This window comes from Salvelinus fontinalis, chromosome 14, assembly GCF_029448725.1.
Source record: "Salvelinus fontinalis isolate EN_2023a chromosome 14, ASM2944872v1, whole genome shotgun sequence".
Lineage (NCBI taxonomy): Eukaryota > Metazoa > Chordata > Actinopteri > Salmoniformes > Salmonidae > Salvelinus > Salvelinus fontinalis.
In genome coordinates, this window is record NC_074678.1 from 25,089,325 (window position 1) to 25,114,136 (window position 24,812).

The following is a 24,812-nucleotide window of genomic DNA, read 5'->3' on the forward strand; positions in this document are numbered from 1 at the left end:
TCATCACCCAGTGCCTGGGCTTACCTCCGCTGTACCCGCACCCCACCATACCCCTGTCTGCACATTATGCCCTGAATCTATTCTACCACGCCCTGAAATCTGCTCCTTTTATTCTTTGTCCCCAACGCTCTAGGCGACCAGTTTTGATAGCCTTTAGCCGCACCCTCATCCTACTCCTCCTCTGTTCCTCGGGTGATGTGGAGGTAAACCCAGGCTCTGCATGTCCCCAGGCACCCTCATTTGTTGACTTCTGTGATCGAAAAAGCCTTGGTTTCATGCATGTCAACATCAGAAGCCTCCTCCCTAAGTTTGTCTTAATCACCGCTTTAGCACACTCTGCCAACCCTGATGTCCTTGCCGTGTCTGAATCCTGGCTTAGGAAGGCCACCAAATATTCGGAAATTTCCATACCCACCTATAACATTTTCCGTCAAGATAGAACTGCCAAAGGGGGAGGAGTTGCAATCTACTGCAGAGATAGCCTGCAAAGTAATGTCATACTTTCCAGGTCCATACCCAAACAGTTCGAACTTCTAATTTTAAAAATTAATCTCTCCAGAAATAAGTCTCTCACTGTTGCCACCTGCTACCAACCCCCCTCAGCTCCCAGCTGTGCCCTGGACACCATTTGTGAATTGATCGCCCCCCATCTAGCTTCAGAGTTTGTTCTGTTAGGTGACCTAAACTGGGATATGCTTAACACAACGGCAGTCCTACAATCTAAGCTAGATGCCCTCAATCTCACACAAATCATCAAGGAACCCGCCAGGTACAACCCTAAATCTGTAAACATGGGCACCCTCATAGACATTATCCTGACCAACTTGCCCTCCAAATACACCTCTGCTGTCTTCAATCAGGATCTCAGCGATCACTGCCTCATTGCCTGTATCCGCTACGGGCCCGCGGTCAAACGACCACCCCTCATCACTGTCAAACGCGCCCTAAAACACTTTCTAATTGACCTGGCCCGGGTATCCTGGAAGGATATTGACCTCATCCCGTCAGTTGAGGATGCCTGGTCATTCTTTAAAGTAACTTCCTCACCATCTTAGATAAGCATGCCCCGTTCGAAAAATGCAGAACTAAGAACAGATATAGCCCTTGGTTCACTCCAGACCTGACTGCCCTCGACCAGCACAAAAACATCCTGTGGCGGACTGCAATAGCATCGAATTGTCCCCGCGATATGCAACTGTTCAGGGAAGTCAGGAACCAATACACGCAGTCAGTCAGGAAAGCAAAGGCTAACTTTTTCAAGCAGAAATTTGCATCCTGTAGCTCTAACTCCAAAAAGTTCTGGGACACTGTAAAGTCCATGGAGAACAAGAGCACCTCCTCCCAGCTGCCCACTGCACTGAGGCTAGGTAACACGGTCACCACCGATAAATCCATGATAATCGAAAACTTCAACAAGCATTTCTCAACGGCTGGCCATGCCTTCCACCTGGCTACTCCAACCTCGGCCAACAGCTCCCCCCCCCGCAGCTACTCGCCCAAGCGTCCCCAGCTTCTCCTTTACCCAAATCCAGATAGCAGATGTTCTGAAAGAGCTGCAAAACCTGGACCCATAGAAATCAGCTGGGCTTGACAATCTGGACCCTCTATTTCTGAAACTGTCCGCCGCCATTGTCGCAACCCCTATTACCAGCCTGTTCAATCTCTTTCATATCGTCTGAGATCCCCAAGGATTGGAAAGCTGCTGCGGTCATCCCCCTCTTCAAAGGGGGAGACACCCTGGACCCAAACTGTTACAGACCTATATCCATCCTGTCCTGCCTATCTAAGGTCTTCGAAAGCCAAGTTAATAAACAGATCACTGACCATCTCGAATCCCACCGTACCTTCTCCGCTGTGCAATCCGGTTTCCGAGCCGGTCACGGGTGCACCTCAGCCACGCTCAAGGTACTAAATGATATCATAACTGCCATCGATAAAAGACAGTACTGTGCAGCCGTCTTCATCGACCTGGCCAAGGCTTTCGACTCTGTCAATCACCATATTCTTATCGGCAGACTCAGTAGCCTCGGTTTTTCTGATGACTGCCTTGCCTGGTTCACCAACTACTTTGCAGACAGAGTTCAGTGTGTCAAATCGGAGGGCATGTTGTCCGGTCCTCTGGCAGTCTCTATGGGGGTACCACAGGGTTCGATTCTCGGACCCAATCTTTTCTCTGTATATATCAATGATGTTGCTCTTGCTGCGGGCGATTCCCTGATCCACCTCTACGCAGACGACACCATTCTGTATACTTCTGGCCCTTCCTTGGACACTGTGCTATCTAACCTCCAAACGAGCCTCAGTGCCATACAACACTCCTTCCGTGGCCTCCAACTGCTCTTAAACGCTAGTAAAACCAAATGCATGCTTTTCAACCGTTCGCTGCCTGCACCCGCCCGCCCGACTAGCATCACCACCCTGGACGGTTCCGACCTAGAATATGTGGACATCTATAAATACCTAGGTGTCTGGCTAGACTGTAAACTCTCCTTCCAGACTCGTATTAAACATCTCCAATCCAAAATCAAATCAAGAATCGGATTTCTATTTCGCAACAAAGCCTCCTTCACTCACGCCGCCAAACTTACCCTAGTAAAACTGACTATCCTACCGATCCTCGACTTCAGCGATGTCATCTACAAAATAGCTTCCAATACTCTACTCAGCAAACTAGATGCAGTTTATCATAGTGCCATCCGTTTTGTTACTAAAACACCTTATACCACCCACCACTGCGACCTGTATGCTCTAGTCGGCTGGCCCTCGCTACATATTCGTCGCCAGACCCACTGGCTCCAGGTCATCTATAAGTCCATGCTAGGTAAAGCTCCGCCTTATCTCAGTTCACTGGTCATAATAACAACACCCACCCGTAGCACACGCTCCAGCAGGTATATCTCACTGATCATCCCAAAAGCCAACACCTCATTTGGCCGCCTTTCCTTCCAGTTCTCTGCTGCCTGTGACTGGAACGAATTGCAAAAATTGCTGAAGTTGGAGACTTTTATTTCCCTCACCAACTTTAAACATCTGCTATCTGAGCAGCTAACCGATTGCTGCAGCTGTATATAGTCCATCTGTAAACAGCCCACCCAATTTACCAACCTCATCCCCTACTGTTTTTATTTATTTACTTTTCTGCTCTTTTGCACACCAGTATCTCTATTTGCACATGATCATCTGATGATTTATCACTCCAGTGTTAATCTGCTAAATTGTAATTATTCGCTCCTATGGCCTATTTATTGCCTACCTCCTCATGCCTTTTGCACACAATGTATAGACTCATTTTTCCCCCCTACTGTGTTATTTACTTGTTTATTGTTTACTCCATGTGTAACTCTGTGTTGTTGTATGTTCACACTGCTATGCTTTATCTTGGCCAGGTCGCAGTTGTAAATGAGAACTTGTTCTCAACTAGCCTACCTGGTTAATATAAAGGTGAAAAAAAAAAAATGAAAAAAAAAAAATGTGGTTAATGCATCATATGAAAGAGGATAGATATTAGGGGTAATTTTACTCTAAACAACATGTTGAAGGCATTGATGTGAAAGCATATACAGTGCTGAGTTACCTCAAGAGGATGTAGGGTTGTGGCAATGGAGGAGATGGGGAACAAAGTGAAAATGACATGACTTGGGAACACTTCTCGGAACCTGGCGCCGAAAGGGGAAGTTTGGGCGAAAGCATGAGGAGGCTTTTTAGGGCTTTCATTTTGTGGAATCCAGCAGAAAAGTATCCTGTGTTCGTTGTCCCTTCTTCCCAAAGGGTCGATACAGCTGTAATTCAGACAAAAAAAAACATTTCACACATGCGCCGATATTTAACCCTTTCTCCTAGGCTGAGTCTCCTCCTACCCATCTGTACAAACATCATTCTTTACTGCTAGGCAGGACATTAGTTATGCGGGCCATGAACTTCTATTTCTCTCTTAAATTTGATTTACCACACCCGCTCGGGCCTTATTGCTTAATTATGTTCCGGCCCCCGACCATCCGCTCAAGAAAAAAATTGGCCCGCCGCTGAATCTAGTTGATGATCCCTGTCTTATGGCTTGGTGGCAATGTTCCCTCTAATATTTTTCAGCACTGAGCAGATTTCACAAATTTGAACCTTGTGAAATTTCTGTGCAATTTCCAGCACGCGTTTACTGTGAACAAAATTAAAGTGGGTACTGCCGCAGTGGCCAATCAGGCTACTGTGGCTATTTGATCATAATGTAGGCCTACTAGAGTGGCCTACCATAAAAAACATGGAGAAAATGCATCACATAACATTTTAACATAGAAATAGTGGTTTTAGCATTCAGCCTACAGTAGCAGCCAATGTGTGTTCAATGTAGGCCTACATCCCATGAGAAAAAAACACAAAAAGCTCATCTGTGTGCTCATAGACCTAACCGGGGTCTTGACCTGACTGCAGATTGGCGTCGTAACCAACTTCCGGGGGTAAATGTCACCTTCGATGGCCACTGGCACGCAAGAGAAGTGTAATCTTCACAGATGAATCCTGATTTCAACTGTACTGTGTGGGTGAGTGGTTTGCTGATGTCAACATTGTGAACAGAGTGCCCCATGGTAGCAGTGGGGTTATGGTATGGGCAGACATAAGCTACGGACAACGAACACGATTGCATTTAATCAATGGCAATTTGAAAGCACAGAGATAACGCGACAAGATCCTGAGGCTCATTGTCTAGCCATTCATCCACCGCCATATCCTCATCATGATAATGCACGGCCCCATGTCGCAAGGATCTGTACACAATTCCTGGAAGCTGAAAATGTCCCAGTTCTTCCATGGCCTGCATACTCACCAGACATGTCACCCATTGAGCAGGTTTGGGATGCTCTAGATCTTTGAAATTGTTGCATGTTGCGTTTATATATTTGTTCATTGTAGCATACCTGTGTTTTGGCTGTAGGCCGTACAGTCTGTGGTCGAAGCTTTGATTCAGATTCTTCTCCATCGTCCTGGTAATCCAGGAGGAGAAGAGCTTCTGCAGCAGCTTGTCCAATCGCGAAGTGCCCACCAGGTCACCTGGCGGTCCCCCTGCCCCCACCCTGCTGACCACCCACGCCCCCCTCCGTATGCTGAGGTACACCTGTAGACCAGGGGTTTGTGATGTAGGTCAGATATTGCCTAGTCTCTTCCTGTTCATGCTAGCTGGGAGTTTTGCAAACTTCCCTACATAATATCGGAGAGAAATACTTCAAAAAGAATCGGATGATTTCCCACTCTGCTGGCATCCACAGCGATGTCACCTCCAGAATTCCCGATCTCGACCACCACCACCCTCTTCCCCTGCAGCCCCTCAGCACTGCGGTATTCCCAACTATGCAAATACCAGCCCTAAAACTCCTCTATACCTGAGAAAAGGAGAAATGGGATCATGGATTGATTGTGATAATTAACAAAGAAGAAGGATTGAATGTTAAACTAATAATACTTTGTTCTGGAGTTGACAGTTACCTGGGAAGTCATTGAGAGGCAGGTGTGGTTGTGTAAAGTGATGGGTGCAGACCATCACAGAATCAAAGACCTTAGTCTCCCTCTGACCTTCGGTCCCCTCTGTCTCCACCTCCCACTGACCTGACACTGGGAAGTCTGGCCTCTGTCGCACACTCACCACAGGGGTCTAACACATAAGCAGACACAAGCAAGCAGACAGACAGACAGAAAGAAAGAAAGACAGGCACAAACACGCATAAATCAGGACCATTTATTGCTGAATGTGAACATAATGGGTAAATTGTCATAGCTGACATGGATGACTGAAAATACATCTTCCTTCCTTAACTTCTTTGATATAGGGGGCAGCATTTTCACTTTTGGATGAATTGCGTGCCCATAGTGAACTGCCTCCTACTCTGCCCCAGATGCTAATATATGCATATTATTATTACTATTGGATAGAAAACACTCTGAAGTTTCTAAAACTGTTTGAATGATGTCTGTGAGTATAACAGAACTCATATGGCAGGCAAAAACCTGAGAAGAAATCCAAACAGGAAGTGAGAATTCTGAGAGTGGTCGATGTTAAAGTCATCGCCAGGGCCTCCCGGGTGGCGCAGGGGTCTAGGGCACTGCATTGCAGCGCTAGCTGCGCCACCAGAGTCTCTGGGTTCGCACCCAGGCTCTGTCGCAGCCGGCCGCGACCGGGAGGTCCGTGGGGCGACGCACAATTGGCCTAGCGTCGTCCGGGTTAGGGAGGGTTTGGCCGGTAGGGATATCCTTGTCTCATCGCGCTCCAGCGACTCCTGTGGCGGGCCGGGCGCAGTGCGCGCTAACCGAGGGGGCCAGGTGCACGGTTTTTCCTCCGACACATTGGTGCGGCTGGCTTCCGGGTTGGAGGCGTGCTGTGTTAAGAAGCAGTGCGGCTTGGTTGGGTTGTGCTTCGGAGGACGCATGGCTTTCGACCTTCATCTCTCCCGAGCCCGTACGGGAGTTGTAGCGATGAGACAAGATAGTAATTACTAGCGATTGGATACCACGAAAATTGGGGGAAAAAGGGGGTAAAAAAAATAAAATAAAAACAAGTAAAAAAAAAAAAAAAAAAAAGTCATTGCCTATTCAATTCCCTGTAATATATGGATCTGTTTGCATTTCCTACGCCTTCCACTAGATGTCAGTAGAACGTGGAATGAAGCTTATGCTGTGTTGTGGGACCGGATAGGTGTTTGAGTCAGTGGTCTGGCAGATTGCCAGTTCTTGGTCACGCACTTTCCTCATGATATCGTCATGCGTTCCATTACTACTGCCAGGTCGCAGTTGCAAATGAGAACTTGTTCTCAACTAGCCTACCTGGTTAAATAAAGGTGAAATAAAAAAATAAATAAAAAAAAAACTTATAGAGACTGAAAAGAATGCTCTGGTTGGAACATTATTGGATCTATATGATAACAACATCCTGAAGATTGATTCTCTACTAAGTTTGACCAGTTTATTCGACTTTTAATAGAACCTTTTGAAGTTTTCGTCCGACGTTTGCCTGCATCTGCGCGAGCGTTTGGACATGTGTACTACACATGCTAGCAAAATTAGCTAATTGGACATAAGTAAATGGACATTATCGAACAAAACAACATTTTTTTTTATTTTTTTTATCTGACACAGCGGTTGCATTAAGAACAAGTGTATCTTTAATGATATGTAAAACATGTATCTCAAAGTTTATGATGAGTATTTCTGTTATCTAACATGGCTCTCTGTAATTACTCTGGATATTTTGGAGGCATTTCTGAACATGGCGCCAATTTAAACGAGATTTGTGGATATAAATATGCACATTATCGAACAAAACATAAGTGTATTGTGTAACATGATGTCATGAGTGTCATTTGATGAATTTCAAAGGTTAGTGATTCATTTTATCTCTTTCTGCTTTTTGTTACTACTATATTTTGCTGGGAAAATGGCTGTGTTTTTCTGTGGCTATGTACTGAGCTAACATAATCGTTTGGTGTGCTTTCCCCGTAAATCCTTTTTGAAATCAGACACGTTGGCTGGATTCACAACATGTGTAGCTTTAATTTGGTGTCTTTCATGTGTGATTTCATGAAAGATAGATTTTTATAGTAATATATTTGAATTTGGCGCGCTACATTTTTTATGGATTTTGGCCAAGTGGGACGTTAGCGTCCCACATATCCTAGAGAAGTTAATGGCCTCTGACCTGGAAGTGGATGTGCTTGAGGTCAAAGGTCTCAGCGTAGAGTCGTAGGTAGAGTATCACCTGGGAGTGGTGCATGTTGTTGGGCAGGTGAGATGGAGGAGGGAAGTCGCTATATGACGTCATCATCTCCTTGCCGTTGATGATGACAGACTGGTAGATGTTAGCCCTGCCTGGCTCTGGATGCTCCTAAAGGACAAGGACACTGATTGAGGGTACGGTCCAATATACACACACAACTATACACCACTTAGATTGTACTGTTTGTCCAAACAGTCATAGTAATTCATAAAGGATATACAGCTATTGAAACAGAACTCCATATTGCCACACACACACACACTCTCTTTCCCAGTCAACTTACCTGGTAAAATAAGGGTAAAATAAAAATAAAACTCTCAATACGTTATTCCAGCAGATAATTTAGGCAACAGACACCATCTGGCATCGAAATTCGCTTCACTATTATTTTCAATGAATTAGTCTCTCAATTTAACGTAAACAATCTATTAAAAAGTTAAATTTATCTCTTATCCAAACACTAGCGACCGTATCTTTCCAGGCAAAACATACCAATAGAGGTCATGTCCTACTCAGTCACAATGTTTACAGGGAGCCTTACACTCCCGGGTGAAATGTCCTGTCTCATCGCAATTGAAACATTTTCTATCTTCTGATCCTGTCCATTTTTTCTCTTAGGTCCCTTCCCCTTAAAGCCTCCTTCATGCTTGTTTACAATTACCCCGATCGTTACTGTCAGATGCTCTGACCCAACCTCTTCTCTCTTTTTACAGTCTCGGTGATTATGGCCTACTTTATTACAGTGTTTACACGGTGCCTTACAATCTCTAGCCAAATAGCCTGGTTTGTGACAGTTAAAGCATTTTTTCCCCCTTTCTTTTGACTGTCGCTATCCACTTTTCTCGACTTTATCCCTTTCTCTACCTCTATCCACTTTCTCAATAAGGTTGCTAAATCTTGTCCTCCTTCCCCAGCCCGTGGGTTTGGTAAGACAATTAGGGGATATTGACTGACCTCTTCTCCTTCCTCGGCCTCTAGCCACTCTGACTCTACCCCCCTTCTCCCTGGGCTCTGATTATGTGACTTCAGCCTTCTGAGGGATAAAGCCTGGTCTCTACCCCTTTTCTCCTCTTCCTGTCGCTTGTTTACTCTGCGTCCTAGTTTAGTTATCTCCTTCTCTAAAGTAACTGGCCCTATCCTTTCCTCTTCTATCGCTCCCTCGGGGTGCGATAGGAGATATGGGGGTGGTTGTGGTACGGGGAGCACCGGCTGCCGTCTCCTTACCACCACTCATCAGGATTATCTCTCCATGCCTGATCGGCCAGAGAGGGATTCAATTTAGGCTTATGGGGAGCCTCCTGAGGAGCCGTGGGAATACTTGTTATCTGTTCCTGGCAACCTACATCTTCTTTCTTTGTTATTTCCCTTTTCTTTTCTCCCTCTGATCTCTCATTTCCAATTAATTCTGGACACTTCCTTTGAGGATTTACTGCCCATTGCTAGTTAACTTTGTAGTTGCTATGCTTATTCTCCTTATCTAGGTGTATATGCTTTTGTGATTTATGTGTGTGCTTTTTTACCGTTATCCAATTACTAAAGTTTTGTCCTACAGTATATTCTCACAATCTACGTATATACCTAGTTTCCGTTAGTTTTCCTAGGTAGTGTTCACAAATAGTTTACATTCATTTGTAGTGGCCACCTATATCTCGTGTCTTTACAGACCCACTAATATAATCTTGATCAGGTTCCCGCTTAGATCTCAATATTAGTTAGTTTACGTTGGTAGTGCTCTAAGGATGATAATAATAATAATAATGATAATAATCCTCCTGTCATTTCGGACTAGTCACTGGGGACCTTTTCATTCCTAGGTGGCTTCTAAATCCCATTCCTGTCTTCCAATTGCATAGAATACTACCTATACCAGGGTTCTCTACACAAAATTCTAAAGACAGGTCACCAGATTAGAAGGCCCAATGGATTCTAAAAATCAATGTCCAAACCACACAAGAGTCATTAAACATTTTTCTCAAAATGTAGCCCGAACGTCAATTCCCCAAATCCGCGAATAAAGTTTTACTGACCTTTTGCATTGCAGGCTGGGAAAAGCAATGTTCGTTAGATTCCGTCACCGTCTCTGTCGACCTTAGATATATACCGGCCTGTTATTGAACCCCAATTTCAGGGGAGAGGTCTTTCGGCGTGCTACCTTCGGCCGACAGGGACAGATATTGGAAACTTGTTATAGACCAAATTGTTATAGAATTTTGTAATCAATGTTCATAAATTTCAATTATCCTTATAGGTCTGCAACCCAAAGTGTGTGAAGTTCTGGTTTAAATGAAACAGACAGAATTCCAACTCACAATTAGTCAAATCCAATTTTATTTGCGAAAGCTCTCCCGTGCATATACAAAGATGTTCCTTTTATAACATTCTCTCAACCTACGCACATACATACACACTAACATTAGGAGAGCTATCCTATCTACTTCTCTACAATTCTCACCACAGTTGATCACTACCCAACTGACAGTTCCATCCCCCCAAGATAAGGGAAACCTGGAGGGGTACTCCCTGTCCTGTCTTATCTCCCCAGAGATATAGCCGGGGTCGGTTCAAACATAGGTTAAGGATTCTCTTTGTTTTCTTTCGGCACACACATACATTCCTCTCTTCCCCAGTCCAATCTATTTGGACATATGTTTCTCAGCTTTAATTACTCCTTGTCTATGCTACATAATCTCTAATCCCTAATGGTTAACTTCTCTAGGGTATGGGGCAGCATTCAGAATTTTGGATGAAAAGCATGCCCAAATTAAACTGCCTGCTTCTCGGGCCCAGAAGATATGATCTGCCTATATTTGGATAGAAAACACTCTAAAGTTTCCAAAACTATTAAAATAGTGTCTTTGAGTACAACATAACTGATTTGGCAGGCGAAAACCTGAGAAAAATCCATTCGGGAAGTAGTTTTTTTTGTTGGTTTTGTAGTTTTCTATTCAATGCCATTACAGTATCCATTGACTTAGCACTCAAATTGCAGTTCCTATGCCTTCCACTAGATATCAACAGTCTTTAGAAATTGTTTCAGGCTTGTATTCTGAAAAATGAGGAAGTAAGAACAGTCTGAATGAGTAGACCCTAAAGTGCCACAGAGCTTTGTCATGCGCGAGCCCGAGAGAGTGCCTTTCTTGTTTACATTTTATATTGACGACGTTATTGTCCGGTTGAAATAGGATTGATTATTTAGGCTAAAAACAACCTGAGGATTGAATACAAACATCGTTTGACATGTTTCTATGAACTTTACGGATACAATTTGGATTTTTTGTCTGCCTGTTTTGACTGCGTTTGAGCCTGTGGATTACTGAAGAAAACACGCGAACAAAACGGAGGTTTTTGGATATAAAGAGATTTTATCGAACAAAAGGAACATTTATTGAGTAAATTAACCTCTCTGGGATATGTGGGACGGTAGCGTCCCACCTGGCCAACAACAAGTGAAAATGCAGAGCGCCAAATTCAAATAAATTACTATAAAATGTAACTTTCATGAAATCACACATTCAATATAACAAATTGAAGCTACACTTGTTGTGAATCTAGCCAACGTGTCAGATTTCAAAAATGCTTTACGGCGAAAGCAAACAATGCTATTATCTGAGGATAGCACCCAAGCAAACAAACACAGACCATCATATTTCAACCCTCCAGGCGTGACACAAAATGCAGAAATAAAGATATAATTCATGCCTTACCTTTGACGAGCTTCTTCTGTTGGCACTCCAATATGTCCCATAAACATCACAAATGGTCCTTTTGTTCGATTAATTCTGTCAATGTATATCCAAAATGTCCATTTATTTGGCGCGTTTGATCCAGAAAAACACCGGTTCCAACTTGCACAACGTGACTACAAAATATCTCAAAAGTTACCTGTAAGCTTTGTCCAAACTTTTCAAACTACTTTTGTAATATAACTTTAGGTATTTTTTACGTAAATAATCGATAAAATTGAAGACGGGATGATCTGTGTTCAATACCGGAGGAAAACAATGTGTAGCATGCTTTCTGGTCACGCGCCTCTAACAAACAGTACACTTCACTGGAGCCTCATTCTGAACATGGCTACTTCTTCTTTTCTCAAAGGAAAAACCTCAACCAATTTCTAAAGACTGTTGACATCCAGTGGAAGCGATAGGAACTGCAGGAAGGTCCCTTAGAAATCTGGATTCCCAATGAAAACCCATTGAAAAGAGAGTGACCTCAAAAAGAAAAATTCTGAATGGTTTGTCCTCTGGGTTTCGCCTGCCAAATAAGTTTTGTTATAGTCACAGACATGATTCAAACAGTTTTAGAAACTTCAGAGTGTTTTATTTCCAATACTAATAATAATATGCATATATTAGCATCTGGGACTGAGGAAGAGGGAATTTACTCTGGGCATGCTTTTCATCCAAACGTGAAAATGCTGCCCCCTATGCACAAGAAGTTAAGTACATATAACCATTGAGGACATGTAAAACTAATGATTGGAGGAAGTACAATGGAATTATCATTATGTTTTGTTTGTAGTCAACGTTTGGGTTTCTGAATCGGGGTAGTATAATGAATGCTGACCAAGTGGTTTTTTGGGGGGAAAAGGAGTGTTTCATTGTCTCTCTTCGGGAAAAAATGTTTTCTGGGTGCTGTAATCTTGAAGGGAGCGAATCTTAAAGGGGTACACACACATATGGAATTTTAGAGGTTTTATTTTCTGAGTTTTAATTAAACACGTGAATTAATTTGGTAAAGGAATGTTCTGGGAACCTGGGATACAACATTTAGGAAATGTTTGACTATTTTCTAAATTTGTCTTCTATAGTAAGAAACACTTCTTTGAAGGGTTTTTTATGACCTCTATCATGACTTTCCGTTGTGGCTTGATCACCCTCATTGGAAATCCATTTGGATAATGAATTTAAGGTCATTTGTAATACTGTTTTTAAAGTAGCTTAAGTAATGTTTAGAAATCTAGCAACATTTTATTTTCCTTTAGGTAGTCAGCTGTTGTAGTATGCAGTGTAAGAAATTCGACACTTAGAGATTAAAGCTATAGACCTGTTGATTTTTCTAAAATCCATGAGTTCAGACAGGGAGACAGTGAGACATTTAGTAAATATTTGGAAACAACCCATAGTTGATACCTACTGTTATAAAAAAGAGAGACAGACAGAAGGAAAGGCAGATGGAGAAGCCCTCCCCGCACTACTGAGACCTTGATGGTTGGGGAGTAGCATGAGGAGAGAAGATAGAAGTGACACAGAGTTTACACAGACAAGCACATAGGCATTTAAAACCATAGAAAGCAGCACAGATAGATCTTAAAGAAGATAAGACACTTGACAGAGAATTGTTACAGGATAGCCATGAATGAAAGCCCCTGGGGGAATTAGACAGATGGAAAATGAAAGGGGCGATCCTACAAGATAATGTCCGACATAAGGATAATTTACTAATCTTACCTGTCATTATTTAGATATGCGGCAATATTGGGACACTTTGTGGCCTATTGGATAACGAATTAATTAGAATAAATATGAAAATATTTTTTTATAATAGATAAATATAGCAAATGGGTAGAAGCGTTCCCAACATACTTGGCGGACACAATTATGGTAGCTAAAATATTAGGTCAAGATATTATCCTTAGAGTTGGTTTACTAGGATCTATTTATTTAAATAATGGATGACAGTTTAGCTAATCAGGTAGAACAAATAGAAGGCCAGAGTTAGGAACCAGAATTGGTAGACATAGAAGTTGAAGATATACTAGCAGAACAAATATACTAGCAGGACTGTTTGTTAACCAAACCCGTATGTCCAAGATTTTATGTCCAACAAGTGAATTACAGGAGAAGGTGATTCACTCAATCCAACCAGGAGACTGGGTCTGGGTCCAATCACTAAAGAAAAAGGACTGGAAGCAGCCACGGTGGGAGGGGCCATATCAAGTACTCCTGGTCACTGCTTTCGCGGTGAGAATAGCTGAAAGAGCTACCTGGGTTCATGTCACACATTGCAAGAGGGTAAGACACACTGACACTGTCGAACAATCACAGAGTTAGGAGAAGAATCGAATACCAATAGGGGGTTACCGCTCTAACGAAGATTCCCTGACCCCGCCCTATCCTCCCTGTGTGCGTTCATAGAAGTGAAAGTATGGGCTGGCCTCTAGCTGATGATATGTTCTCCGGGAAATGGTGGGGCTTTACAGGAGTGCTGATCGGTCTGAGCTGTCTTATGGTGGGAGCCATATTCCTAATACACCATGACCCATCCGAGAATGCAGAAGGTGGTAACTTGACCCATAGTGTAGATCAGGGGTGTCAAACTCATTCCACGGAGGGCCTTGTGTCTGCAGGTTTTTGGTTTTTCCTTTCAATAAAGCCCTAGACAACCAGGTGTGGGGAGTTCCTAACTAATTAGTGATGTTAATTCATCAATCAAGTACAAGGGAGGAGCGAAAACCCGCAGACACTCGGCCCCCCGTGGAATGAGTTTGACACCTGTGGTGTAGATGATGAGGATTTTGTATCAACCAAGCATAAGAGGTCAACAGGAAGTGAGAGTGGAGATAGGGAAATATGTCTCCGTTGAGTTCTATATAGACCAAATAGGGTCTCTGACCCCTTGGCAGTCTAGGACTATGGGCCTTTATGGAAGATATCTGTGCAGGTCCCCGTGTAGTTTATGGAAACAGGTCATAGCTCACCCCGAGAGAGGGGGTAATAGAAATACACATACCCAGTATTGAAGAAGATTAAGTATAGGCCAATTGGAAGTGCCATTGGAATAACTACAACAAATACACACAAGGTACAATATCACACTCACTTCTGTCCAGACACAACACATGTCAACTTGGAGAGAGACTGAGGGGCCCTGACCTGCACAGGCAAGAGATGGTTATGACAAGACCAGAGCCTCTGATTGGTTAGTGGGGAGTGGCACTGTTTCTGGTGGATGTTCACAAAGAATGTCCAACTAGGAGCCAACGTTTATGACCTATTGACTCTAGTTAGGGGCTCTGTTTAATTTGTATTTGTCTGAAGGCACTGTTTCTTTAGAACTTCACTGATTGACTTTTCAATCCATACACCATTATAAATCAATCAAATTAGAGACCTTAGAACTATTTAAAATTAAGGGTGCTTGAGTCGATCAGGACACAGAATGGCATAAAAAAACAATACAATAATACAGGGAATAAGGAACACAGCGCTCCATGAACATTGTTTATCAGTCTCAGTGTAATCAGTGTTTCAGGAAGGTTCACACAATAATGACCTTGCTTTAATGTTTTCCAAGAATCGCGCCGCCATTTCCTGGCTGCTCATGAGTTATGACCAATCCAGAAATTGGATAAACACATTTTGAAAGGTATAAGAGTGACGCTGAAATGGCCACTTTTCTCATGGACTGGTAATGTTAGGTAAGTGTTGGGTTGTTTTTTTTGCCTGCTTGCTACGTTAGCTGAGAATCGTAGCGTGTTCAATGTTCAAGCTAGCTAACATCTTTATTAGGACCGTGTTGTATTAAAAAGGTATCTAACAATGGCATCATGTAGTTACACTGCATAAACCCCAGAAGATGCCCAATGCCTTTATTTCAACTAGCTAACGTTAGCTAGTGTAACCTAGATAAGCAGATTGTTGACATTATAGTGTGTTTCGTTTGTAGATGACAATGCTAACTAGGTGACAATGCTATATCTATATTACCCAGCATTTTTGGCCCGGGACTCACCCAAATGCATTTATCTATAATATTTGGTACAGCAACATCACACAAACATGTATTTCTCAGGGAGATACTGGTGGAGACAGTCTGATTTCGAGGGAACCTAAGGCCGTAAAATTTGTTGTTTTGCAAACCAACACTGTAAGAGCTAAGAAATGCTGTATGCATTTTCTGTTATGGTTATTGATTCAATAATGATTTTGTTGTTCATCGAACAAAATAGTTGGCTACGTTTGCCTGTACATCACATTGCCTGCTTATATACAGCATTGATTCCTACCTAGTCTGAACTACCCACCAGAAGGACAATGAATATCCAGCATGGCCAGTCAAGTAAAAAATTGCTAAACTACATGACATATTGGTGGACTATGGGCCATCAAATCATGACTCATTCGATGGTTATATTAGCATATGTTACACCACCACATCCTATCATTTGGAAAGTATTCTGACTCCTTGACTTTTTCTAAATGTTACAGCCTCATTATAAAATTAAATAGTTTTTACCCCCTCAATCTACACACAGTACCCAATAATGACAAAGCAAAAACAGGCTTTCACAAATGTTAGCAAATTTAAAAAACTGAAATATTTCATTTACATAAGTATTCAGACCCTTTACTCAGTACTTTGTTGAAGCACTTTTGGCAGCGATTACAGCCTTGAGTCTTCTTGGGTATGACGCTACAAGCTTGGGGAGTTTCTCACATTCTTCTCTGCAGATCCTCTTAAGCTCTGTCAGGTTGGATGGGGAGCGTCGCTGCACAGCTATTTTCAGGGTCTCTCCAGAGATGTTTGATTGGGTTCAAGTCCACTCCCGCATTGCATTGGCTGTGTAATTAGGATCGTTGTTCTGTTGGAAGGTGAATCTTTGCCCCAGTCTGACGTCCTGAGCGCTTTCATCAAGGATCTCTCTGTACTTTGCTCCATTAATCTTTCCCTCGATCCTGACTAGTCTCCATGTCCCTGCCGCTGAAAAACATCCCCACATCATGATGCTGCCACCACCATGCTTCACTGTAGAGATGGTGCCAGGTTTCCTCCAGATGTGAAGTTTGGCATTCAGGCCAAAGAGTTCAATCTTGTTTCTCATGGTCTGAGAGTGTTTAGGCAAACTCCAAGCGGGCTGTCATGTGCATTTTACTGAGGAGTGTCTTCCGTCTGGTCACTCTACCATAAAGGCCATAAACGTCTGTTTGTTGGAGTGCTGCAGAGATGGTTGTCCTTCTGGAAGGTTCTCCCATCTCCACAGAAGAACTCTGGAGCTCTGTCAGTGACCATTGGGTTCTTGGTCACCTCCCTGACCAAGGCCCTTCTCCTCTGATTGTTCTGTTTGGTTGGGCGGCCAGCTCTCGGAGGAGTCTTGGTGGTTCCAAACTTCTTCCTTTTAAGAATGATGGAGAACAGTGTTCTTGGAGACCTTCAATGCTGTAGAAATGTTTTGGTACCATTCCCCTGAGCTGTGCCTCAATACAATCTTGTCTCTGAGCTCTACGGCAACTGTTTTCACTATGTCATTTTGGGGTATTGTGTGTAGATTAATGAGGAAAACATTTAATTTAATCCACTTTAGAATAAGGTTGTAACGTAACAAAATTTGGAAAAAGTGAAGGTCTGAAAACTTTCCGAATGAACTGTATGAAAAAGGACACTGTTGTGACTAACACTAACTTATTTGATGGTACTGCCTCTACATTTAGCTGTAGTCAACTCAGTGTCAACAACCCCCCACAGACTCACACTCGTCCCTCCTTTCTCACAACCAACCAAGCAAGAGTATCTCCAGGAACATCAGTGCAAAGGGCTTGGTAAGAAACGTGTGCATACACAATGGCAGACGTTACGCTCTTTACAAGTATTTTGAGTATATTTGAGAAATTACAATTACATTAAGAAAATATTACCTACCTTCTCTCAGGTGAGTCCAATTAATTGATGGTGAATTGGTTAAATTCATAAACAGTGAGTACGTTATCACAAATTTACTCGTATCAATGTTTATTTGGTATATGCACAGGATACAGTGGGGTGTATACGGGAATATGACATTGCATTGTACTGTGTACTATTGAAGTAACAACTTGTTTAATGTTTTCCCACACTGTGCCAACAACCTTCAAAGACTCGTCCCACTACAAAGCAAGCAAGAGTTTCTCCAGGAACATCAGTGCAAAGGGATTGGTAAGAAACTTTTGTTCATACACAATGGCAGATATTACACTTGTTACAAGTATTTGACCTCTTCCTGATGAATCTTGAGAAATGAATATACAATTACATTGAGTTACAATCAATACTTTATTTGTGATTTCAATGCATTTCAGTGATGCTTTTCTCCCGCTTCAGCATTAACACTGCCGGAGTAACAGAACCTTGGATGACTTGGACTACTTGCGGCATAATAAAATATTTAAAAACGAATCACAAATCTTTTGTGTAAAAATCCTCAGTTGTGCACTGGGGCCTCTCACTCCTCTTTCTATTTTGGTTAGAGCCAGTTTGCGCTGTTCTGTGAAGGGAGTAGTACACAGCGTTGTACGAGATCTTCAGTTTCTTGGCAATTTCTCGCATGGAATAGCCTTCATTTCTCGGATCAAAAATAGACTGACGAGTTTCAGAAGAAAGTTCTTTGTTTCTGGCCATTTTGAGTCTGTAATCAAACCCACAAATACTGATGCTCCAGATACCGTCTTGGCCGGCAGCCTTGCAAGGTTTAATACTTTTAAATGTCTTACTCATGTCGGCCACGGAGAAGGAGGGCTCGCAGTCCTTGGTAGCGGGCCGTGTCGGTGGCACTCCATTATCCTCAAAGTGGGCAAAGAAGGTGTTTTCTTTGTCTGGAAGCAAGACGTCGGTGTCCATGACGTGGGTGGTTTTCTTTTTGTAGTCCGTGATTGCCAGTAAACCCTGCCGCATACATCTCGTGTCTGAGCCGTTGAGTATTTGTGTCTGAGAATTTTTACTAAAGTACTTTATACCACTGTCTATGGCTGACATTTTCCTCCATCCAACAGGTCTAAGCTATCCTGAGCATTATAGGTTGACATTGGGAAATGAGCAGAACTACGTTTTTTCCCCTTAAGATTACCATGTGCCAGACAAAAAAACTAAAATGTTTGTTCATCTTTAAGAGACTAACACTAGGTTTAAATGTTTTATTTATTTATAAGGGTGTTTGGGATTTTCAGAGTTATGTAATTTGAGTTGTGATATCCTGTTGTGTGAAGAGAGAATGGATTGATACCAAAAGGACAACTTTACAAATGTCTCTACAGTATTTAAAAATGAACAGAAGTCACTGTATAGACACCCCCTGCTTCTCAGGGGCTGGGGGTGTCAAACATAGTTCACTATGTAGGGAATAGGTTGCCATTTGTGCTTCAACCGTTTTCTAGGTATTTTTTGTTAAAAAAAAGTGTTATAAATGCTTGACCTGTTACGTTACATTGGAGTTGGGGGTTGTGCTATGACCAGTGTAATGCGAACATAACCATCATATGACTTGATGGCCCATAGTCCACCAATATGTCATGCAGATGAGTGTTACGGAGTCTAGTTGATAGGTAATCGACTAGCCGGACTGTTCCCCGGACTCCGCGTGTAGGGATTTGTACAATGCTTGATCAAGGCTATTGAACTTGACATTGGTGTCTGTCTTTTTTCCTTGAACTGCAGCATCTTCAGGCCAAGGCGAAGCTTAACTGATCGGCAGCGCTCCATCAGTGCAAGGAGTTTCACATCGTGGTCGCGTTCTGCTTCTTCGTCTGTGTCACTGCAGCCTACGATCAGGACATCTTCGGCGATGGGTTCAATACCCTTGAGCCCAGCCAGTAACTTGTGCTGCTTGCGTTGGTATACCTCAGGCGCCACTGAGACACCAAACGGGAGCTTGAGCCAATGTTTCTGACCCCAGGGGGTCCAGAAGGTAGTCATGAAGCTGCTTTCTTCGTCCAGCTTGCATTGAAGGAATGCATCTCGGGCATCCACCAAGGTGAAAATCCTGGCCTTGGGAAGCTTGTAGAGGACATCCTCTAGTGTCGGCATGATGTAGTGGGATCGTTTCAGTGCTTGGTTCAGATGCTTTGGGTCGATGTAGACCCTCAGCTTCTTTGTTTTTTCACTATGACCATATTGCTGGTTCAGTCACAGATGTCATGTGGCCATAGGCCTCATACTTGTCCAGCTGGGCCTTCACAGCCACTTTCATTGCAATGGGCACATTGCGAGGAGCACACTGGACTGGAGTGATGCTCTCACTTCAAAGTGTACCTCCCAAGGGACTGATTCAACGGGCATGTTGAATACATCATCATATCTGCTGAGTAGTTGTTCTCTGGACAGGGGGTCCATGCTGGACATGCTCCACAATGTGCAGGTCATTTGGTACAGTGAACTGCATCAGTCCCAGGCATTCACATGTAGAGCCTGAGAGGAGAGGATGTTGACTGGTTTTCACAATCTCAAACTTCAGCTTGTGTTTGCGTCCCCGAATAACACATTCGGTCTCAAAGATGCCCATAGAGCTCATTAGTTCTCCTGAGTACAGCTTTAGTCTAGTATCGCTGGGCAATAGATGTGTGTCAGGTGCCAGATTGATTTTGTCTTTGTAGCACATTAAGTTGCATGTAGCACCAGAATCCAGTTGACATTGTTGTTGCTTGGCGTGTAATCGTAGTGTCAGGAACAATTTCTTCCCTCGAGTGTACAACCCCAATGGATTCATGCATGTAAATGTCACTTTCACTGATCTGAACATTGAGTGACATCAACACAGTGAATCTTGCCCTCACTCACCCTTCTTTTGCAACACACTTTTGCAAAGTGATTATTAGTTCCACAAGCTCTGCATGGTTTTCTGTAGGCAGGGCAGTGCTCTTCGCCTCGTGTGTGTGTGTGTATTCCCACAGTATTTACATGCTATGGGGCTCTCTGTGTTCACCATTCATGGTGAATTACTCTGCCTCGATTGGTTGTCTGTCTGCCGGACTCCGCATGTAGGGATTTGTACAATGCTTGAACAAGGCTATTGAACTTGACATTGGTGTCTGTCTTTATTCATTTATCCAACATATCATACTGAAGCAATGAGCCATTGTTTATTGACCACACTGGGTTTTCATTGTCATTCTGGTGGGCAGTTCACACTAGATAGGAATCAATGCTGTATATAGGCAATGTGCTGAACAGGCAAACATAGCTAACTATTTTGGTTGAATTACAAAGCATAACAGAAAATGCATACAGCATTTCTTACCTTCCTTTTCAGTTTTGGGGTTTGCACAACCACAACTTGTACAGCCTCGGGTTACCTCCAAATGGTCTCCACCAGTATCTCCCTGAGTAACACATGTTTGTTTGATGTTACTGTTCCAAACGTTATAGCTAGATGCATTTTTTGGGGTGGTCCTTGGCCAAGGTTACCAGTCCATGAGAATGGTGGCCATTTCTCTAACACCTTTCAAAATTAATTCCTATGTTTATCCGGTTCCTGGATTGGTCATGAGCAATCTTTTTCTCTTTTGACTTGAATTGATTCAGATCCAAGAACAGAGATGATGCATGTTGACTTTGTCTGCTCTGATTGTTTCTGACGGCTGTAATGTTAAATTTCAAGTGAATTTTACTTCCTCTCCAGCTATGGGCATAGTGTCGCCCACGACCTGTGGATTGCTGCTTTAAATTCTAACGGTTATTGGCATAATTTTAGCAAAAACGAAACAAGAACGGCAAGTATAGAATTATCCCACATTAAACAAATCTACGGCCTCTCAGGCTTGCTTTCATTGACCACGTTTCCATCCATAGTTTGTATGCGTGTAAAGTCATACTATAATAAATGTAGCAGTTTCAGTACACTTGTATAAATTATATGGTGTGTGGTCCTTCCACTATGACTCAGGAAACCATATTCCATCTGTCGATAAACTATAAATGATATGGTGTGTGGTCCTTCCAGTATGACTCAGGAAACCATATTCCATCTGTAGATAAACTATAAATGATATGGTGTGTGGTCCTTCCACTATGACTCAGGAAACCATATTCCATCTGTAGATAAACTATAAATGATATGGTGTGTGGTCCTTCCAGTATGACTCAGGAAACCATATTCCATCTGTAGATAAACTATAAATGATATGGTGTGTGGTCCTTCCACTATGACTCAGGAAACCATATTCCATCTGTAGATAAACTATAAATGATATGGTGTGTGGTCCTTCCACTATGACTCAGGAAACCATATTCCATCTGTAGATAAACTATAAATTATATGGTGTGTGGTCCTTCCACTATGACTCAGGAAGCCATATAGTTTATCTACACAGGGTGGTGAAAGTGCACGGTAATATTGATGCTCATTCCCAATACATATCGAGGGCCTTGTTCTGGTGACATGATAGTCGATGCTTGACTGCCATTTGACAAATAAAAATATGAACAATCTTGTGTAGACCAGCCTACCCACACAACCTACTCTCACTGTTTATTCCAGCTGTTGACTAGAGCGCACGTGCCAGGACCAGAGAAGGCACATGCTATTTAATGCAACAGTTTTTGTGTGAGGTAGTTGAAAATGCGATGGAAACAACTTTTAAATCGGTACATGAAAACTTAAGCGGAAAAGTAAATTTTGTGTGCACTGTCATCACGCTCTGATTTTTAGACCCAACAAGTCCATTTGGTGGAAACACCACTGGTGGGAAAATGTGCATATTTTCTTTGTGGATTGTAGAATATTCGCAAAAAAATCTGTCGCCAATTTGATGAAAACCTAGTTACTGAGAATGACGTATCTATAACTCCCGTTTCTATTGGATTTGGTTGGATCGCACAAAAAGCTGTCTACTGCACCTTTAAAGGGAGAGTTGCTCACACATTGCTTTGATTACTTTTCTTCAAAATCATGAAAACATCATGGAACAACACAAATACATTTGTCAAACAGTAAACTTTGATGTTAAAGAAGTTGTGCTTACCTCTATTCCATTGGACACAGGGAGAATCTCAATTGTTTACCCCTTGCTTCCTCCCTCCTCAAAACCAATTGGATGAAAAAGCAAGGTCTCTCCCTTCTGACCTTCTCCAATGGGTTTTGAGAAGGAGGCAAGGAGAGAGTATGCAATTGAGATTCTCCCACAGGGGTAGAAACAAAGAGTATCTATTACACAATCTATTATATTGACAAGATAGTGGAGTGACTGCTCTAACAATGGAAATACATGTCCTCAAAGATGGAAGCGCTCTACTGTCTTTGATTGATGGAAGGCAGGATCGGGTGGGACCATTCTAGCCAATGAGAGGGCAGATGTGTGTGAACAACAGGCAACTCCAATATAAAGTTGTATTTTTTTCACAACCTAACCATTACGAAACTTCTATTAGATCAAATAAGCCTCACGTAGCAAATTACCGATCCAAAAAATTGCTGACTAAATTCGACACTCCTTGACCTCTGACAAGGTCAAAAATCTGTTGATTAACCTTTAATTGCTACTGTGCCGCCATTGATAATGGCTGACCCTGGCTGTGACCCCATTCACCAAGGGTGTCTCAGGGGACGTTGGGATATGCAAAAACACATTTCCATTTAACACATGGGTATAATACACACTTGTACACGTGAAACAGGATAAATATAATCACCCACCAAGTTATTTATCCTCTATTGTAAACCTGTATAACAATGCAAACCCATCTAAATCTGTCACCCATAGACTGTACTCACCTGGTCCAGTGAGTGGACCCAGAAGCCTGTGTGTTGCCTGCTGTTTGCTGGTGTGGAAAACCTCTAAACTCTCAGTCAAAACCCAGATTGTTATGTAACCCCAGTCTGTGTGTCAGAGGGATAGACTTTGCTCTCTCTCAGCTGAAGTAGTTTTGACTGGAACTGTGTCAAATGCAAATGTGCGTTCAGTTCGCTTAAACATTTGCTATGTTGCGGAATGGTTGAACATTGGGAAGATAAACAATATTTATGAAATTTAATATGGGGTATTAAATTTAACAGAAGTAATTTTTTCTACCCAGTTAAACACAAAGAGCAGTCCATTTACAATCTTTAATAATACCAATAACATACTTCACAGCAGAGGAATGGCTCTTAGAATCATGAAGATCACAGGAGCAGAGGGTGGTGTTCATAAAAGAGAGGAGGGAGGTGGTTTAGGATGAAAAGAGGGTGGTGTTCAGGCTCTCTGGGGGTTGAGGGTGGAGAGGAGGGAGGTGGAGGAGGATGGTGTTCAGGCTCTCTGAGGTGTGAGTTTGGAGAGAAGGTAGGTGAGGGAGGAGGGTGGATGGAGGTGGAAGTAGTAGGCTGCTGCTCCTCCCACCATCGCTGTGAGGCTGAGCTTTAGCAGACGGCCCGCCACAGAACATCCCTGCTTCTCCTCCACCTGGTACAAGGATGGGCAGAAGAACACATCATAGTATAATAACCTATTCGATACCAATGTACATTCATCTTAAATACAAATATCTTAGATGCATCTTCAGTATGAATATATAATAAATATGTCACCTGTCTGGTCTTGAAGGGCTGGAACATGCGGTCAAACTGGGTGAAGATGGCTCGGCGTGCCCCGGACCATTTCCCTGGGCCGGTGATACGGTATTGGTAGGCGGTGACGGGACCCCACAGAACCCTCTTGAATAGGGGGTAGTCAGTGAAGAACAGCCAGGCCAGGCTGGGTCCGACCCCCACCTCCCCAGCGATGTCATCCATGTAGGACACAAAGTCCACCTGCAGAGGCACCAGCTTGGATACGATGTAGCTGTGGACAGGACAGAGCTACAGTCATCAGTTATTAATTATTCAGGATATTGATTAGTAATACCCAGCTTTTATTTTTTATTTAATCCATTTTAGAATAAGGATGTTTGGCTCTCTCTCTCTCTCTCTCTCTCTCTCATGGTTGGGGGGGAAATATACGTCATTATAAAATCCATGTACACAAACAACAAGTCTGTGGTTAAAATTGGCAAAAAACACATATTTCTTTCCACAGGGCCGTGGGGTGAGACAGGGATGCAGCTTAAACCTCACCCTCTTCAACATATACATTGCTCAAAAAAATAAAGGGAACACTTAAACAACACAATGTAACTCCAAGTCAATCACACTTCTGTGAAATCAAACTGTCCACATAGGAAGCAACACTGATTGACAATAAATTTCACATGCTGTTGTGCAAATGGAATAGACAAAAGGTGGAAATTATAGGCAATTAGCAAGACACCACCCAAAACAGGAGTGATTCTGCAGGTGGTGACCACAGACCACTTCTCAGTTCCTATGCTTCCTGGCTAATGTTTTGGTCACTTTTGAATG

The 24,812-nt window shown here is 42.7% G+C and overlaps 1 pseudogene; it reads right to left on the reverse strand.

Moving 5' to 3' along the window:
- Positions 1 to 24,812, reverse strand: part of LOC129869685 (flavin-containing monooxygenase 5-like) — a 46,937-nt pseudogene that overhangs the window by 16,726 nt on the left and 5,399 nt on the right.